Source organism: Nicotiana tabacum, chromosome 5 (genome assembly GCF_000715075.1).
Source record: "Nicotiana tabacum cultivar K326 chromosome 5, ASM71507v2, whole genome shotgun sequence".
In the NCBI taxonomy this organism is placed as follows: domain Eukaryota; kingdom Viridiplantae; phylum Streptophyta; class Magnoliopsida; order Solanales; family Solanaceae; genus Nicotiana; species Nicotiana tabacum.
In genome coordinates, this window is record NC_134084.1 from 74,002,436 (window position 1) to 74,017,245 (window position 14,810).

A 14,810-nucleotide genomic window follows, 5' to 3' on the forward strand; every position below is an offset into this window, starting at 1 on the left:
CTCAGCTTCGGTACTCCTCGTACTCCTATCTCCGCGCATTGCATTCTATCTTCGATCTCGAGTCTAGTCCATTGGGCTCGAACTCAACCTCGTCCGGACTTAGGCTTAGGACGGACCGTCGAGTCTATAAGTCGGAGGCATATGATTTTGACTGTATATACGTACAATAATACAAAAGGATAAAATACTAAAGTGGTAATGTTAGGATTCATTAATGAAAATTGTATTTCTTCAAAACAAAAATAATCAGATTATTATATAAAAACAAGCACTACTTCTAGAAGGAATATAAATAATCCAGTGTGAAACGCAATGGATATAGAAACTTCAAATTTTATATGTATATGAGTTAATAAATCAGTTCCAATGTTATTTTTAGTTTTGAACAACAAAATAAAAATATAAACAAAGAGATTACTGGTTTTTGCATTAACGTACTTACCACGGCAATAGCGCTTCGTACGTCGCAACTTATTGAAATACCACAAATGTCCTCCAGTCACCTCTTACGAGCTTAATTTTTATCTACAGTGGTGGAACCTGCAATTTATACAAGAAAATACAAAAAAAAATATTAGGATATAACATTTGGAATTTAGATCGATGATCTAAAGTAATTTTTGTATTGGTCAAAATCTGACCACTGCGGTCAAGCTGACCAACATCTCGTCCAAAAGACAGGGTATCGAAAGACGACATGGTCCATTCTACATCCCGCAGTCATGACATCCGTCGAGTCAGAAGGAACAATGTCAAGAGGACGACCAAGATAGATAATGTGGGAGAGTCAGACCAAGCAAATAGCAAAGGTCTCGTGACTATATATAGGAAAGAAAAACCTGGGGGTTTTCTTTAGGGGCTTCTCCCTTTCTCCTTATTTCTCTCCTCTTCAACCTTCATAATAAAAAGGAAGAATGAAGCAATCTCCAGAAAAAACATGTAAAACCACCTCCCCCATTGATTAATGGGAGTCACAATGAAAGTTTCAATAAGATCGGTTACCTCTATTTCATCTTATGTACTATTTGTTCAACTAGCTCATTGATCTAGAATTTATTATGTTTGACTAAGATTTACCCATTCAATTTCTTTGATTGATTTGTTCAAAAAGATTTCAATATCTTTTGAGTCAAACAATTTTAAATCTCCTTTACTCCAATAGTTTAGATATTCTTCTTGTGAAGGGGATTCAATAACTTTAGATATTTTAACAATGTGCTCGATCCGCAGATAGAAATAATTCTCGTAGAAACGACGGTTGGCCCTATCGTCCATTTTCACCACCAGACTCTTCGACCCCCGAGGATGCATGTGAGTCATCGTTCCGCGAATGAGTTGAGGGGCGAAGATATTAAGCATGTGATCCAAAGAGATATTACGATCGGCGAGTTCCGCAAACTTGAGCAATATAAGGAACAGCTTGTACAGGTACGGCGAAAGTTGGGCGGACATACCTCGTAAAAACGGCGGAAATCTACCACGAGGAGAGGGAGAGGAAGTGTGTACCCAATAAGAAAGGGGTAGACATAAAACACGTAGTACCCAGGGCGATCGAAATGGACTATGTCGTTCCCTACCGCCGGCTGCATGTCAACGTAACTAGGGATTCCACGCCTAGCTTTCAACTCTGCAATGGCTTCCTTTTTTATAACAAAGGGGACAGGTTCCGGCTCCACCCCGGTGCGACTGCAGAAGTCGGTCCATTGTCTCTCAGGACGAGGCAAGATCTCGGTTACCGATGGGACCTCCTCATCTTCCACCACTTCTACTCCTCCGGTGGACAAAGCTACATTTTCCGGCGCCAGAATCGCGGCAGGGGGATCAGCGTGAGAAGAATCACCAGCCATTTCGTCAAGATGGTGCAGCAAAAAGATAATGGAAAGGAAGGATGAAAGTTTTCGGTCAACTGGGGTGAATAAAAATTCGGAGTATCAGGAAGAAAGTATATTCGCAAAACTCTTTCAAGCAAAGGGAAAAGAAGTGTGTCAATCGAATGATGTGTTCCTTCTATTTATAAGAGACATAAATTCCCCAAGCACGAAACCCAAGAGTCACCAATCGAATCTGATAGGGAAAGAAACGTTTCGATTCCCTAGGAACGTGTGTCATAATGGCGGCAACCACGAAACAACGTTTCAATCCAAAGGACGTTTCGATTCCGAAACTGCCGCAACGGTCCAAGGATATTGAAATAGCGTCGTCACCTCACTCAAAACGTAAGGAGCATAACCGAGGGATAAGTAGTCAGATTTCTCTCCAATTTGTAGCAATCATGATCCGTCTGTCTGGCCCGATAGAGGATGACCCTGACAAACGGAGGGACTAACTGTATTGGTCAAAATCTGACCATTGTGGTCAAGCTGACCAACATCCCGTCCAAGAGATAGGGTATCAAAAGACGACATGGTCCATTCTACATCCCGCACTCACGACATCCATCGAGTCAGAAGGAACAACGTCCAGGGGACGACCAAGATAGATAATGTGGGAAAGTCAGACCAAGCAAATAGCAAAGGTCCCATGACTATATATAGGAAGGAAAAACCTTCGCTTGGGGGGGGGGGGGTTCTTTCAGGGCTTCTCCCTTTCTCTTTATTTCTCTCCTCTGCAACCTTCATAATAAAAAAGAAGAATGAAGCAATCTCCATAAAAAACATGTAAAACCACCTCCTCCATTGATTAATGGGAGTCACAATGAAAATTTCAATAAGATCGATTACCTCTATTTCATCTTATGTACTATTTGTTCAACTAGCTCATTGATCTGGAATTTATTATGTTTAACTAAGATTTACCCCTTCACTTTCTTTGATTGATTTGTTCAAAAATGTTTCAATATCTTTTGAGTCAAACAATTTTAAACCTCCCTTAGTACAATAGTTTAGATATTCTTCTTGTCAAGGGGATTCAATAACTTGCATATAATTAAAAAAATATTATTTTTACTTTATTTGTACAATATAATTTTTTGATGAAGAGTTTTGATTGATAACTTCACGGTACTTCGTTCCGCCACTGCTCTCCATATAATATAATAAATGTTAGTTATCAATGCTAACAATTACATACATAATTTTATGCCATTAGTGTAATCAAATAGGATAGATTAGATTTTTCAGGTTATTATATGAGATTGTTATAAAAAACATTGTTGTAGATTAAATTAATTTGATAATATAAATATTTTATATATTATCGGTACAATTAACTTAAGCAGTTATATAATAAACCAAACAATGAAAGTCGACCCAAATGTACACATCAGTTGTGATTTACGACTTCATTTCGTGTAAAGGTCAAAGAGGGTGGCAAATTCTTTGATCCCATCTTTGCTTCTTTTTTTCCCCCTTTCTTCAATAGCTTTAATTTGTAGTATATTGTATTCTACTTCATCCCTTATTTTTGCTCCTTTCCGGGGGGGGGGGGAGGGGGGGTAGTTGTGGAAATTGTGAAGTCAAATTCTTGTGGTTTGTTGTCCTTGCTGTATCTGACTGATAGATGTGCAAGATTGGAGAAATTGAAAGCACTTTTTTTCTTTAATTTCAATGAAATTTCTGCTGAATTCAAGGAGAATTGGATTTTGTTGGAATTTTTTTTCTCAAAACGGGTTACAATGAGCCAGGCAGAGATGAAAGAGATCATAAGAAGTAAGTTTGCTTTTCTTTTTGATCATTTTGATGTAGCAGGATGAAGAAAAAGGACAATATAAATCTTGTGCGTTTACAATATCTATTGCTTGTGACTAGGTCGAAAAAATGGGACAGGATTGCTTTTAGTATGCCAATTAGTTCGTAGGACAGGGATGGCGAACTCTTAGTAGGGGCTGGGCAAAACAGGCTTAATAATTTTTGGACTTTCATTTTCCCAATTTGGCTTCTTTGAACGTCGCCGATTCCTATTGTTTGACACAATAGCGTCACATCTCCTTTTTTTTCTTCGAAAAAATAATTTTTTCAATTGAAGTGACATTATTTAAATAGAGATTGATTTATTAGTTTTAGAAGTCGCTACTTGGAATAGAATATTTTTGGTGTTTCAGATCACTTTTTATTTAAATTCTTAATTAAGAAAAGTTTTGATTTCATTTATAGTTTGCGAAGACAAAAAATTAGGTAAGAAATTCTGTTGATCGGGAAAAAGGTGTAAGGCACTCCCCGAATCTTGTGGTTTTAGCATGTCGCTTAATTAACTTAAAATTGGCTTAACTAATCTGAATGTCTATTGTGTTTTATGGACTTTGCTTTTTATCTGCTTATTATTGCTTGATTATTGTAATTATGAAAATTATCTTGAACAAGTCATGCGTACGCGTCTTTGTCTTGTTTTGCGGGTCAAGAATCACAGCATACATGTGCATAATTAAAGACATATTATTATTAATAAATGATTTAGGTAAGCGGTGCGAACACGTGCTTTGCCCTTTAATTTATGAACCATATCTATGTTACGCGGATGTATACATAGCCATATCATTTGAAACGTGCGTAAAGCATACTAGTGTGTGGATTTCTTTTTCTAATTTTGAGATGGTTGTAAGGCCATAAATTATGAATATAGAATTATGGAAAGAGTATAAGATTGATCACCAAGAATAATTAACAAGATCAATTATATCACTAAATTAAGGAAAATGTTTGCAATTTACTAAATTATTGAAATTCTACCACTGCAATTATTAAAGAAGTTCCAAGTTAAACTAATAAATTGATTTATTAGCTAATGAATTAACTAAAACTTAATAAGCTTGCTGAAAGTACGGTAAGGCTACAAAAATTGCTAGAAGGCAACGCTTGGAGTTAATTCGTCCTAATAACATCATTAACGTTTTTATTCTTTATTCTAAGATTGGTGCACGCTAAATAGTTAAGGAAGATAATTATAAACTCAACTTCCATCCTAGATGCAGATAGCTGGGCATAATCCATATTTGTTTTGCTGATGATTTACTCATGCTCTGCAGAGCAGATATTGAATCCATTAAACTCCTTCAAGGGGCTTTTCAAAGATTTTCTACAGCTTCTAGACTACAAGCCAACACTGATAAAAGCTCTATTTACCAAGCTGGGATGGATGCATATGAAAAACAAGATATATTGAACTTACTGGGGTTTGAAGAAGGTACTCTCCCTTTCAAATATCTAGGAGTACCCCTGTCATCTAAAAAATTAACTATTCAACAATGTCTGCCCTTAATTGAGAAGATCACAACAAGAATTAGTTGTTGGTCTGCATGGCTGCTTTCTTACTCTGGTAAACTACAACTAATCAAATCATCATTGTTTGGTATTCAAACCTATTGGCACAAATATTCCTTTTATCCAAGAAGGTTATGAAGATGATTGAAACAGTGTGTAGATCTTTCTTATGGACTGGTGAGGCATCCATTACAAAGAAAGCACTGGTATCTTGGGAAAAAGTTTATATGCCCCAAACTGCTGGTGGCTTGAATGTCATAAAGTTGTGCACTTGGAACAAAGCTGTTGTGATCAAACAAACAACTATGGGTTGTTGCAATAAAAAAAGACTGTTTGTGGATAAAATGGGTTCATAACTACTACATCAAAAAACAGGATTGTGAGCACATGCCTACACCTAAGGCTGCAACATAGGTGATCAGGAAAATTTTAGAGACTAGAAAGACCCTGCAGAGTTAATCCATGAAGGGATCCTTGATTGATCGACTGAAGATTTTGCTGGTGCACGAACAATTTTCAATTAAGCAGGCCGACCTTATACTGATGCTCCAGTATTAGAAAGTCCCTTGGAAGAGCATAGTCTTACAGACAAGCATCCATCCCATATTCAAGTTCATATTATGGTTGGCTACACATGAAAGACTAGCTACACTGGATAGGCTAAATAAAATAGGAGTGCAGGTGCCTCAAGATTGTGCATTCTGCAAAACCACTACTGAAACACTAGAGCATCTATTCTTTGAATGCTCAGTAACAAAAAGTGTGTGGACCAGATTACCGGTGTGGTTAGGCATGAAAAGTAACATAAATGGATGGAAAGGGGAGCTTAGCTGGGCTTATCGAATGGCTAAAAAAAAGACAGGGCGAGGGGCCATTGCTAGCTATGTATTTGCTTTGCTAATATACAGTTTATGAAGGAAAAGAAACATGATTAGATTCCAGCAAGGCACTTTCGAGGAGCACATAATTTGCAGAGAGATTGTCCTTCACGTGCACACTAGAGGTAGAAGACATCCATCATGGCAACACATATTACATAGCTTATATAGATTTGCTTAGTTCCTTTGTATGTGATGATCATTATATCTTCTGTTTTTAGTCTTTTAAGCAATTCCTAGATTTGTAGTGTGTGAATGAAATGTGTAATCAAGGACTAGATTCAGATTCTGGATAGTAGATGGTCATCAACTACTTGGCTTTGTACATATATACTTTTTTATTAATACAATTTAATTTTAATTAAAAAAAAGATAATTATAAACTATTTCATTCAAAACAAAGTGAAAACAAATATACTCTAATGGACTAAATTGGTTATCTAAATCTCTAGATTCAAAAGTTGGACTTTAGGAATTGAAAGTTGCACATGTCATTGTGGCATGCTAGTTATAATCAAGAGATTTTTACCTCATATAGCAAAGGTTAACACCTTATTTATTTTAAATAAATATCATTTTAAAAAATTATATTCTATAGATACCTTTTAATGTTTATAGCAAAATATCTAATTTTGGTTACCTCTTACCCCTAAGCTATTAAATACGCTATTCAGTTACACTATTTTCTTTCTTTCTCTACTTTGATACTTGTCATTCTCTTTCCCCAGTCAAAAACCTCACGCTCTCTCCTTTCTCCTTTCTCTCTAGGGAGACATGGTGTAGTATAGGCTTCCATGGATGCGCAACCCTCTCCATCAAGTTAGCATCAGAAGGGTTAAGGTTGTATCTCAAGAGCCTTTGTTTGGATCTCGTTTCCGAATCAGGTAATGGCGTATCCTCATAGATGATGAGTTGTCGATTGCTGGAGTTCGGACTGCCATCTTCAAGTTGCTTGATCTGCGCCCTTCGCTTCAATGGTGGTGTTCTTAGCATCATGATTCCTTCCTTTTTCCGTTCACGGGCTCAGTGCGATCCTAGGGTTTTGAATACACTACCTGAATCGTCTGTATATCTCTGATTGATGATGTATTTAGTGCTTGTCAAATGAAACTAAGAGGAATATTTCGAAAACTGATGGGCCAATTGGTAATTCATTGGATCAGATTTGGGGACCCATTAGGGCTGAGCAACTTGATTTTCGATTAATATATTTCAATGTATTTTCAATATATCACACTGTATTTTCATGTATTCATTGTCTATTTTTTCATTGTAGTTCAATGTATCTCGCTGTATTCCATGTATTTCATTGTATTCACTGTCTTTTTTTAATTGTATTTCAATGTATCCCATTGTATTCTATGTATTTTATTGTATTCATTGTCTCGCTATATGCCATGAATGTATTTATATATTTTTTTAATTAATATAATTTATGTATTCAGATGTATTGTATAATTTCTCTGAAGATTTCTATGTTTTTGGAGTATTTTTCGGTTGAGAATCTTTTTTATAACTGGAAATACAAAATTTGTGTGTTGTAATTGAGTTTGTTGAGTTATATTAGGAGTCTATTATGTTAATTAATTCACTTTCCATTTAAAAACAGTGTAATCCCCTGTTTCACGCCGTGAATACAGGCGAATACAATAATCTATCCAGTTGTAATCATATGTTTCACGCCATGAATACAGTCGAATACACTCGAATACAACAACTGATTAGCTGGACTTCCCTAATTCACACCTATTTTTGCTACTATATTCATGAATACAGTAGCTTAAATACATCAAATACATCTTATAACAACAGAAAACGTATCTACAATCAGTAATATAGCAAATGGTATCTATAGATAGCTAATTCCCACTAAAATATACTCCCTCCGGTTCACAATAAGTGACCAATTTGCTTTTAGCACGCCCATTAAGAAAATACTAAATTCTATACAAAAATACCTACTATGACTAAACTACCCCTAATTAAACATTTAATATGAGTAAGAAAACTTTTTATGGATATGTACATAGGGGTTATTTTGTAAAAATAAATTGAATTCTTTCTTGATTACATAACTGGACACTTATTTTGAACCAAAATGAAAAGACAAATTGGTCACTTATTCTGAATCGAAGGGAGTAGTGCTTTATGAAAATTTCTCTTATCCTATAATCAATAAAGTAGGAATAAGAATGGGCCACAGTTCAAGCGAAAGGCTACTGACTCTTAACGGGCCACGAGAGTTATTGGGCTCACTCGACTACTACGAAGTTGAGGCCCAGATGACCTTAAGCTTCAGAACCATCAGACTTGGCCTTCAGGCCTTGAAAGCAGGCCCGACCTAGTGACCTTTTGAAGGTCTTAGCCTTTTAAAACATAGCCGTAATCAACTCACATGGTATTTTCATAAAAGTCACGAATCCATATATGAATTATTACATGTTATCGCGCCCCCTTTTTCCCTCGAAAAATTGGGTTTATGACATTTTTGGGTATGGGACAACTCATTCCTTTTGGGAACAGGGTTTGCATTTTGAAGAGCCACCACCTAATGATTTAAGGTGCATTAGGACACCTATAGGGTTCATTTCTAAGTTTCTTTGATAACCAGAGATAGGGTAAGGGCTTGAAATTATCCTAAGGGGAAGGTGTTAGGCACCCCTTAGGATCCACTAGTGTGGTTCCCGGCCAGACAGTTTTGTGAATTTGTACAGTTAGCAAATAGACAAGTATAGGCTCAAATAGTAGGGGATTTAAGTTTAAACACATAAGAGTTTGAAAACAATCATTAAAGGGCAAATTTAAAAAAAAAGAGTTACAGTTTTACAAATACTTGAGAATATAAAAAGGAGGGGGTCCTAGTTTTGTTTATAATATGGATCACATCAATGCGATACCCGGTATGACATTCTTCAGAAGAGAGAATACACGTGGTATTAGCGCATCGGTCTTCATATCCATATCTACCCTTCCCACCCCGCTAAGGTATTAAAGCGCGGATTGGTCTCGACCTCTACTGCATGTTATTACCCGTCTCATTCTTATCCGTCCCGGAGGAATTTAGGACTACTTTCCTATAAGAGGGAGGACTTTATACTAACTCTTAGGTTTTAAAGGTAAAAGGCTAAGGCGACAAACAAAAACATGTAGAACTGCATTTAAAGGGGAAACACATAAACAATTAAGAGGCTCATATATACCTCCACAAACAATGCATATAAATAGCATGACTTAAACACAGTTAGGGTCAGAATTTAAAGTACTAAGGCAGGGTGTTTTAATTGTTGAAGCAAACCAATTTATTACATAACTCAGATAAGAAGTCCGAATCATGCCTGCCTGCTGGTTGTAGCAGTGCTAATTAAACACAGGCGAGTTCAGTTTTATCATTATTACCTAAGGCTTGCCTAGGAGCAATAATGAGCATGATGTCTATTACTAATTAGGAATGTAGTAAAACAGAAAACAATTCGAAGCGAGCGATTTGGATCCTATAGGCATGCTTTCTAACCGTATTAATTTAAAAGAGCAAGTTATTTAAACTGATTCAGAACTATACGAGTCAAACCGATTTTTAACTAAACTGGTTTTACATCCTATAGACATGATCTCTATTATAGCTGATTTTAATTCCTACAGACATGGTATCTAAGTATTAAAGACTGATTTTGGTGTTATAGGCATGGTATCTAATTGAATATGAAGTGAAGCAAGCAGGATTTATTTGATCACAGCGAAATTCCTATAGGCATGGTATCTAATTGAACATGAAGTGAAGCAAGCAGGATTCATTTGATCACAGTGAAATTTCTATAGGCATGCTTTCTATAAAAAAAATGATTTGGATCTCATATGCCATGACATCTAATTTCAAAGTTGATTTCAACCTTGTAGGCATGATGTCTTATTATAGCCATTCAGAACTTATAGGCATGGTATCTAAGTGTGGAAGTAAAACATACAGAATTTATTAAACAGATATCTACCCTTCTAATAGCTAAAGCATGCATAATCACCCCATCCCTTTCACAAGCCAACCCCAATATTTGTTACAAATTATTACAGACCAAAAATGACTGAATTACATCAGAAAAGTGCAAAAATAAGAAGTTACAACCATAGTAAGCATGATTCTTGACTTTCTCTCTGAGTTATGGAATAAACTACCTTAAATGCCAATGTTGTTTCAAAGCCTTTCTCAGACCTGGGTGTGTCAAAGTTCCCTAAGGGCCTTAAGAGACCCCGGACAGTGTTTACACCCAGGTTTGCATAACCAGACAGAAATGAGTGCAGTGTGGAAGGGTCAGCCCTTATGTGTCCAAGTTCAGAGAGAGCTCAAGGGTCCCAAGGCAAGGCTCATACAAGAGGGGCAGGACCTAGGTTCTAAGAATATAGTAGAAGTGCAAAACACACAGTTTAAAAAAAGAGTTTGTTTAAAACTGGACTGGTAAGTCCATTTTTGGAGGTAATCAGTAACAGAAGTATTTAAAATCAGTTGGGGTAATGATCAAAACATAGAATTAATAGTCATAAAAGGAGTTGGGGTAATGATCAAAACATAGAATTAATAGTCATAAAAGGGGTCAAGGGGTTTTGGGAATACATTGTTTGTAAGCATATGACCCAGTAGGGGTCTGGTTTAGTCATGCACAGCAATAGGTGATGCTGGCATGGCTACAAACCAACCAAAGGAACACAAACACATAGAGGGGATATGGGGTTTGGGATTCATACACATAGGAGAGCATTAATTTAAAAGGGGAAGGGAACATATTCAGCATGCTAGTAATATAACTTGACTGCAGAAACATAAGCAGAAGTAGACAAGAATGAGAGAAGTTGGAACAATTTAAGAAACAAGTTGTTGTTGATGCTTGAAAATTAACTAGGACATACCAGTAGAGAAGCAAAATGCAAAAAGTAAGCAAAATTCCATAGTCTAGCCTTGGCTTTCAGCCCAGTAGCACAAGTAGTAGTAGAGAAAAGAGAGAAAGTTTTGAGTGTAAGTGTGTGTTCTTGAACTCAAATTGTTCGTGTCTTTGAAAGAAGATGGGGTGGGTATTTATAGTTCTGAAAACGAGTGAAGAAGAGGTAAAGTCTTAAACACAAACATGAAAATAATCACAATCAGAATCAATTAACACAAGTGATTCCCTTTAATTAAGGAATCACTGTTTAACGGGTAGTAATAGGTTTAATTAAGGAAAGAAATCAATTTGGGGACAGATTGATTATTGCCATATAAGAGGGCAGTAAAAGCATGAAGTAAATAATCAAGTCTAAGTACAAAGTGCTTAGTTTTGGGAAGGGATTCAGCAAGGTAAAACATCACAGTAAAGGAAAGGAATCAAATAATTTTAAACAGATGAGTAAAAGTTAGGGCTTGTAAGAAAACCTTTTACAATTAGTCGGAAGATCGAGGGAATCAAGATCAATCAAGAAAGGAACGTGATTCTGCACTTCACCATATAAATAGCAAGAGATGAATAAGCATGCAAAGTTAAACACATTGACAAAAGAAGCAACACAAATATACAGTAGCAGTATGGGTAAGCTAGGGTTCAGTAGCAAGAAAATATTCGAAGCACAGTAGTCAAGTAGGTCAAGTAGTCATATAGAATCAATAATAAAGAAAAACATAGTAACAGGTAAAGAGAGTCAGAAACAAGTAAAGGTCTCACAGTAACAAGTGAGGTAAAACTTTTAAGAAGTTAGGGCTTCAACAATATCCGAATTTAAGAGATGATAAGAACTCAAAATCAGACGAGTCAAACAAGGAAAAGAGAGTCAGAAACAAAGAACTTAATCGAATAGGTACACCTTTAAACAAATAGTTTCAGAACTCGGATAAGACCAAAAAAGGAACTAGGGTTTTTAACATGCGGAAATAGATAGAAGAACAACATGAGAAAATCATTTTAAACATAGCAAAATCACAAACAACATTAAAATCAGATAAGAGATCTTTTGAAAAACTTAAAGGAAAACCTTAATCGTCAAAAAATAAAGAGCCGTTTTGAAAGAAAAGTTGAAGAACCTTCGAGAAAACACTTAAGAAGTTCGTAGTAAACACAGATCTAAGATAGATCTGAAGAAAATTGAAAGATCTTAAAGATTAGGGTATCGGAAAACCCAGAAAAGGTGAGAAAGACCTTGAAATTTACTGATCTAACCAGGAAAGTCAAGGATCTGCCTTGAAAGGCCATGAATGGCCGGAGAAAGGTCATGGATGGCCGGAGAAAGGCCATGAACAGAAGTCGGGCAAGGACTGGACCAGATTCCTTTGAGGTTTGGCCATGAAACCATAGAAACAAACACCCAGGATCTATAGGAGGCCGATACACATCTCAAATGGCCATGAGAGGCCATGGATTAGGTAGGGGTTAAGGCGGATTAGGGTGAAATTAGATGGCGACGGCTATGGTTCATGTGGGGTTGTAGAGAGAATTGAGAGGGAAGGGATTCAAAGGCGGCGGGTGGTGTGGAAAATGAATTAGGTTTAAGGGTCGTTCAGGGTTAAAAATGGTAAGGGTGAATGTTGGCCGTTGATCTGAAGGATCAACAGCCTGGATTAAAGAGGGTAGGTAGGGGATCCGGGTTGGGATGGTTAAATTGGGTTAGGGGTCGGGTTTAAATGAAATTGGGCCGGGGAAATTGGGTCTGATTTGGGGTGAGATTTAGGCTACAATTTAAATGTAATTGGGCTATTATTTAAATAGCCAATTTTCCCCTTTGAAATTTATAAAAATAGTAAATAAATTTTGGAAACAAATTGAAAGCACTAAAATGATTTATAATATACAATTAACAATTTAAAAATGTAGGGCTTAATCAAAACACAATTAAATCTTAAAAGGGCTAATATTGCAATTATATGCAATTAGCTTTATAAAATACTAAATAAGATTGCAAAAATCAACTTAGCCATATTTTGGCATAAATATAAAGATTCAATAAATAAATCATCTTAAATAATAATTTTGGACATAATTATTGGGATTTTATTGATGAAAAAGGGAAATAAATTGATTTAAAACCTTTTAAAAATTATGAAAAAATAATAAAACACTTGGATATGCTTACATATGCATATATATGCCATTTTGAAGTTATTTTGCATATTAAGAATATATAGAGAAAAATTGGGTATCAACAGCTGCCCCTCTTTACCCGGGAAGGATGAAAGAGTTGTTGGGTAAAGATATGATGGCAAATTTTGGCCGAGCGAAACAGTTTGAAGAGGTTTAGGCTGCACCCTGGCTTTTGAGCTGCCTACATACCCCTGGTTTTACATGAATCGGGTCATATGTAGTTCAGGATTCATCGACGGAGTATACCGATGAAGCGATTTCAAAGACGGATGCAATATCCAGGGCGGGGTGAGTGGACGGCTTGTGGGGATGGTTAAGGTTTGATATGGTTGCGGGAACTGGAGCGGGATTGCTCCTGCTGGGATGGTCATTGCTCGCCGATTTACCTGCAATGAAACAATACAAGCGTATTCTGTGCATAAATTTAGACATGATGCAAATTCCCGTCGGACCATGAATGTTGTCTTTGAACGGTTAGGATGACGTCCTTAAACCATGACGTCCTGGGCCATGAAGCGTATGATAAAGGATTCGCAGGCCATGAAATAATGCTCTTGGGATATGAGGATGGTGACTCTGAACCATGATACCTTTGAATAATGATATGCAAAAGATTGAAAGGGATCCTCACACCATGACATGGTATTCTCGGGCTATGAAGATGGTGCCTCCGAACGATGACGCCTTTGGATAATTTGGCAATCTTTCAGCCCATGAGATGTAGTATGAGGCGATCTTTCAGCCCTGAGATGGAGTAGCATGATGCAGACAAGACAAAGCTTAGTCTTGCGATTTGAAGGGCAGATCTTAGCCCGTAAGAGAAATGAAATAAACGTTGCTTGAGATAGTGCTTAGTTTCAAAGAAAATTGGAGGTAGAGCTTAGCCTCGGAAGGTAGAATGATAGCCTTGTGCAAAGGTGTGAATGCAGATGGAGGTAGAGTTTAACCTCGGAAGGCAGAATGGTAGCCTTATGCAATGCAGGATGCAGATGGAGACATCGTTTAGTCTCGGAAGGTAGAAATGTAGCCTTATGCAATGCAGATGCAGAAAGAGGTAGAGCTTAACCTCGGAAGGCAGAATAGTAGCCTTATGCAAGAGTGCAGATGGAGACGTTGTTGAGTCTCGGAAGGCAGAAAGGTAGCCATATGCAACACAGATGCAGAAGGAGGTAGAGCTTAACCTCGGAAGGCAGAATAGTAGCCTTATGCAAGAATGCAGATGGAGACAGCGTTTAGTATCGGAAGGCAGAAAGGTATCCTTATGCAATGCACGATGCAGATGGAGACAACATTTAGTCTCGGAAGGCAGAAAGGTAGCCTTATGCAGCAATGCAAATAATGAGTGATAGTAGAGTTTTCTTAGCTGATAGCAGATTACGATGTCATGATTACTGAGAGCATTGTGACAGATAGAGCATCACTAGCGTGTGTGGATAGCAAATGTTGGTAAGTGCGACGGTTCGAAGAGTTGTATTTCTAAATAAGTTTGTCCTATGAGTGTATAGTATGCTTGATGATCTCGCAATCCAAGTTCCTGCATCCAAAGAAAAATCATGAGTTTTGTAAAGGGGGGAGGTTAGTTCATATCCCTGTTGGCTTTACTTGACCTGCTCGGCTTTGATCTGGTGATACTGTCTGTATCATTG